This window comes from Schistocerca gregaria, chromosome 3 (assembly GCF_023897955.1).
Source record: "Schistocerca gregaria isolate iqSchGreg1 chromosome 3, iqSchGreg1.2, whole genome shotgun sequence".
Classification (NCBI taxonomy): domain Eukaryota; kingdom Metazoa; phylum Arthropoda; class Insecta; order Orthoptera; family Acrididae; genus Schistocerca; species Schistocerca gregaria.
In genome coordinates this window covers 27671068-27677476 of record NC_064922.1, presented here as the reverse complement: position 1 = coordinate 27677476, position 6409 = coordinate 27671068, and the positions used below count along the sequence as shown (strand labels likewise).

The 6409-nt window shown below is 48.7% G+C and overlaps 1 non-coding gene across 1 annotated transcript; it reads right to left on the bottom strand.

Moving 5' to 3' along the window:
• Window positions 1-6103: 6103 nt before the first annotated feature.
• On the bottom strand, window positions 6104-6176 carry Trnaa-cgc (transfer RNA alanine (anticodon CGC)). Its single transcript has one exon. It is a non-coding gene; the product is annotated as a tRNA-Ala (tRNA).
• Between the last annotated feature and the right edge of the window lie 233 nt (window positions 6177-6409).

The window sequence follows — 6409 nt, the reverse complement described above, 5'->3', positions numbered from 1 at the left end:
GCAACATAATAGGCCTAACATAACACGTACGTGTTTAAAATTCTGATTTTTTGCAAAATGGTAGCAGAGCGCTGCTCATGGACCATCAGAGCCCCCTGTATCTTCTCGGTGACAGATTTCCAATTAAGAGCCGCCATTTTTATAGGACACCGATCAATGCTAATCCCCAATGACGTATGGCGATCGACAAAAGTGGCCCAAGGGACATCAGCATCGCGAAACCCTCGAATATCAAGGAACTTACATTTACCCTGATTGAGACGCGCTCCAGAGACACAACAGTATGCATCAACTGCCCCTTTCAACAATGTGATATCATCACGTTGACGGAGGAGAACAACGACGTCGTCCGCGTACGCCTTAACAGTGAGCTTCCCACCAGAGAGGGTCATACCCTGAAGCTTGAAAGCAAGAGTCCGAAGCAGCGGTTCCAGGGACAATATGAATAGCGACATAGAGAGCGGACTACCCTGAAGTACCCCTCGGCGGATAGCAATGGGTGGCGTCAGCTGCCCATTGACTGACACCCGAGCAGTTATTCCCCTATACAAATTACCAAGAACACCACGTGATGAAGCGTTAAAACCTATTGTATCTAAAACACGATTTAAAAACACATGACTGACGTGATCAAAAGCCTTGTAAAAATCGAGGAAAGCAAAGGCACAATGAACGTTTGTAACCGCCGCAACCGAGACAACATCCCGATATTCGGCTACTGGGGTCAGAATAGATCTACCAGGAAAACAACATTGATGTGCATAAATCACACCCCGAAGCAGTGAAGACAATCGACTATTGAGCGCTCTAGCAGCTGTCTTGTAATCAAAGTTTAGCAATGTGGGCGGACGAAGATTGGCAGCAGATAAACGACCAGTGGACTTCGGAATTAAAACAATTTTCCCTACTTTAAAATCGGCTGGCACATCCATCCCCCTGACAATCTCATTTAAAATCTGCGTAAAAGTGCCACCCAAAAGAGGCCAAAAACGGAGATAAAATTCTTTAGGCAGGCCATCTGGACCCGGTGATTTACCGGACGGAGAGCGAGCAATAAAATCGAAAACGTCATCTACCTGCAACTCCCGGAGAAAGTCGCCGTTCGCGCCAGGCGTGATCGTCGCAGGAAGATCCTCAAGGACATCATCAGAAAGTGACGTACCAGAATCATCGGCAGAAGAGAGACTAGCGTAATACTGATGAAGAGCACGCGTCATATCCTCCTGTGCAATAAGCTGTCGTCCATCATCCACCATAAGAGAAGAGATGAAGGTGCGACGACGTCGAGTCTGATGCCGCAGCAGGTGGTACAAAGAAGTCAGTTCACCTTCAACAAGAGAGTGAGGTTTCGACTTTAGTCGCAGACCATCCAACTGTCGTCGTTTGAGGGTCAAGAGCTTTGCTTTAATACGACGGACATCATGGATCCGCAGAGGAGAAGGACCCGCCGCGTCATACAGTTCACGCAGGACAGAGTAGTAAAATTAATACGTGTTCTTAAAATCACGCGCCCTTGCGGCACAGTAAAAAATCAAAGACTGACGAATCTTGGGCTTGGCAAACGCAGTCCACCAAACGAGCAAGGAGGGGTAACGCGGGACAGAGCGAAGACATCGCTCCCACACTTACAACTTCATCAATGGCACTGTCGGCAAGGTGGGAAACATTTAACATCCACTGGGAACGATAAAGTTTTGCTGGTTGGTGACTAAGATTTACAGTTGCAGTAAAAGCACAATGGTCAGAAAAACTAGTAGGAATAACACCGACAGAAAGAATGTTATCACATAAAAAGTCAGAGAAGTAGAATCTGTCGAGTCTACTGCATGAGGACGCGGTAAAATACGTAAATTTCACCAGGGTGGGATATTTGTGTTCCCAAACATCACGCAGGTGCATCGTACGAACCACGTCATGTAAATCTCGGCCATAATTAAAATTGGGGGACTGGTCTTCAGGGCGTAAAACACAATTAAAATCGCCTCCGAGCAGGAGACTCCAAGGACTCTTGCGCAAAATATAAATAAGCTCTTCCTTATAAAAGCGCGATCGAGCCACAGTGCGACCCGAACCAGAGGGGGCATACAAAACAACTAGGCAGAGATCAAAAAGACGACAACAAATCCCACGGCCAGAGTCAAGGAATTCAATGTCAGTAACAGGAATACCTTCTCGAAAGAAAAGAGCAGTTCCTGTTGAATTCTCCGGTGCGACATTAAAAACAGTTTGAAATCCAGGTAGAGAGAGATCAGAAAACAATACTTCCTGCAAAAATACTACGTCCGCACAGGAGTCGTAGAGAAACTGCCGCAAAGAGGCAATGCGAACGTCGGACTCAATACGGTTAACATTTAAGGTAAGAAAGCTGTATGCTTGAACCATGGAGAGAAAATCGAGAGAAGAAATCACCTACACCGACGCATCAACATCACAGTCCATAGCAGGGGAGACGGAGGCATCCGAGGGAAGAGGACTGCTACCCCCTTCCGCGGATCCCTTACGTTTCGGTTTTTTACGAACAGCATTGACGTTCGGCTGAACGCGCAACTTGCGTCGGCTGACGGGCAAGGAAGCGGCAGCCGCCGGTGACGTAGGAGGGTCAAGTTCTGTATTCGACACCACCCGCGCCGGTCCACAGTCAGGGTCTGGGGTCGCGGGGGAAACATCCGACGAAACGGACTGGTCTACACCAATACTAGCTTCCGGCAAACATGGACTACACGGAGGCGAAACGTGATCAGGAAGCTCCGAAGCTGCTAAGTTGGAAGGAAGCGGAGCAGCTCCGCTGGCAGAGGTATGGGGCAGCGAAGCAGGAAGTTGTTGCGGCTCAACTTGTTGTGACAACGAAGTCGGTTCGGAAGGCGGCGCCAACAGGCCCGACCGACGAGCCGACTCGAGAGAAGCCGCGTCGGAAGCTGGAGGGGCGTCAGCAGCCGCTACCGGAACAGCTACTTCAGGGGAATAGGGAGCATCTACACTACTCTGTGGCTCGGAGGATGTCCGTCTCTCGGATTGGGGCATCTCGGGGAGATCCTCATCCGTACTATTTCCATCTTATGCGCGACGCCGTTTGTTATTCAAAAGCAGCACACCCACCTGAGAAACAGACGGAACAACATCAGATTTGGCACGCAAAGGAGGAAATTCTGTGTCAGGGGCGTGCAAAACCTGCGGCTGGGCGCTACTACCACTGGACTGTTCGACACCAAGAGCAGAACCACCGGCTACGAGGTCAGCGACCGTTAATTTGCGACGCTGTTCGAGAGAATTTTTTAACACAAAAACCCTCCGCGGACAGTCGGTACGCACGTGGCCACTCTCATTACACAAGAAACAGGTGCCAACCTGACCACTATATGTTACATGGACACGATAGCCACCGATCTGCAGGTGCGAGGGAATATTCTGCTTCACGTGCATTTCGACGGAACGAATACCACTGTAACACTGCAGACGATGTTGGCTGGACCAGCGTTCAAGGCGAATACTCTTAACATCACCATACTTGAGTAAACCCTCCTTAAGATACACATCATCCACCTCCGGCGGAAGGTTGTAAACACGAACACTGGTGTACGTAATGGAAGCATTTGAAAGCAGTACGGTACTGACAGAAGCATCCCGATGCCGAAAGAGAACCTGATGACCAAATTTGGAAATAATTTTATCAACCTGAAGGGGGTCTATAAATTTAACAAAGAAAACATAGAGTTCTGTATCAAAATATGCAGTGTGCACGTGATCCGAATTAATGCCAAAGGTATCTACTAACCACACATGAATCTCAAGGGAACTAGGTTGCACATGGCGGGTGGACTTGTCGAAAGCAAAACTAACTGTAGCCTGACGAGGAATAACCTGAGACGACATTTTCAAAAACTACGCAGGTCTAAACCGCTAAACAAAAACACTGAAATACACACAGAAAGTAACACAAGGAACGAAACAACGACGGAGAAACACTTACAAAAGGTACAACACTACACGTAAACAAACGATATCCCACTATACGTAACGCTACGGCGGAGCGGAAGACTAGGCACGTCCACACTGCACGGCGTCTGAAGCGGAACTTTGCCATCTGAGCTCCGCCCACCCCCCCGGTGACTAATAGTGCTACATACAGCCATATCAACGTCACAGACCCTTGCACTCCCATTATTCCGCAGACAAACACTACTCTCTATGTATCCGTTAGGGTGTCTTTCAGGTTTCGTGCATTCTGTATCGAATCGTAGTTGGCCACAATGAAAGTGGCACGCATAACGTCGAAAATAGAGTTCGGACACCGCTCTGAGTAAGACGAACGTGTTGTCCACTCTCTAGACTTCAATGACGTTAGGCCGTGATACCTAAGACAGATCTGCACTCGATGACACCTCGATAACAGCCGGTCCCCACACTTACATCTTGCTCTCCTTATGACAGTATACATCATATCAGTCTGTGACGCTGGTTTTGCAACTTCTTGCGTGCCTCTATGTTCGCCGCGACCAACACTTACCATCCACCGACCACAAAACATGGAGGAGCCGGGGCTTGAACCCAAGACATTTCACACGCTAAGCGAACGATCTGCCAACTGAGCTACGGCTGCACACACGACGAAGCCTGGCTATTCTCCATTCTTTGCGACTCTGATGTGCACGGACACGATGGTTGGTTGGTTTGTAGCGGCGAACGTACAAGAGTACAAAGGCGCGGACACGTTCATATACACAAGAGTTCCAAGTAGTTTCGATGCTCTGGTATTACGAATTCAAATTCCGTCTGTTTTTAACGTCTTAAATCGAAAGGGCGGTCACAAATTGGTCCGTTTCACTCCTTGTCGACAATCATACAGCACCTGAGGTAACAAACACATCTCGAGCCCCATTGTGCACTCCATTATTCATGGCAACTCAGTGCCTCGCTCTTTACTACTGTGTACCAATCTTGTCGTCCAACTGCAAAACACTGGGCCACAACAAGTGCCCGCGTCTCCATTGCACTGCGCATACTACGAAACGCCCCCCAAACTTGGCCCTCACCCATGCAGCCGACTTTTCCAACTTTACACGACACTCACGCTAGTGACAGCCATATTTATAGTTCGACGTCGCGCCAAAGCGAATGAGCACATTTCGCCTATGGCTTAGGCCGTCCTCCTAGTGTGGCTGCTCGGAGTCTGCAGGCAGCGAGCGGCTGCAAGCTTCCTGTGTTCGCACCAATGTCACCTGTGCTTGCTTGTCAGAGACAGACTATCGCAAAACATACAACTCACTCCATGAATTGATTGCTACGGCATCTGTTATCAGCAGTCACAACTAGCAACACCAGTAGCAGCCGACTGTACGCAAAGAATAGGAATGTGCAGAGGGATATACGTGAACTCGGGGCAAGGCAGATCTTTCCGCCGTAGGCTTGAGAATCTTACGGGAACACTTGTACTGTTTCTAAATTAAGTGTAGGCGTGGGAGGAAGGTGCTTCCTGCGCACGAATAAAAGCAAGCTTGCAAATTGTGCATGCTAATCATTCGCTTGTATCTTCCTAGACACATCTGCTGTCTGTGAATTATTCCACTTGCATGGCAAGGTTCGCATGTAGGTGTGTTAAAAATTCTGGAGGCACTGGTTATCGATCCCAGTACCCCTCGCTTACCAAGCGAGCGCTCTACCATCTGAGCTACGCCCGCCACCACGATGTGTAACGGTGCTACATACAGCCATATAGACGACACAGACACTTGCACTCCCATTATTCAGCAGACAAACACTACTCTCTATGTATCCGTGAGGGTGTCTTTCAGGTTTCCTGTATTCTGTATCGAATCGTAGTTGGCCACAATGAAAGTGGCACGCATAACGTCGAAAATAGAGTTCGGACACCGCTCTGAGCAAGACGAACGTTTTGTCCACTTTCTAGATTTCAATGAGGTTAAGCGGTGATACCTAAGACGGATCTGCACTCAATGACACCTCGATAACAGCCGGTCCCCACACTTACATCTTGCTCTCCTTACGTCAGTATACATTATATCAGTCTGTGACGCTGGCTTTGCGACATCTTGCGTGCCTTTAGGTTAACCGCGACCAACACTTACCATGCAATGACCACAGAAAATGGAGGCGCCGGGGCTTGAACCCTGGACCTTTCACATGCGAAGCGAAAGCTCTTCCAACTGACCTACGCCCCCATGCACGACCAAGCTGCGCTATTCTCCATTCTTTGCGACTCTGATGTGCAAGGACACGGTGGTTGGTTGGTTTGTAGCGGTGAAGGGACCAGAGTACAGAGGCGCGGACACGTTCATATACACAAGAGTTCCAAGTAGTTTCGATGCTCTGGTATTACAAATGCAAATTCCGTCTGTTTTTAGCGTCTTAAATTGAAAGGGCCGTCACAAATTGCTCCGTTTTCACTCATTGT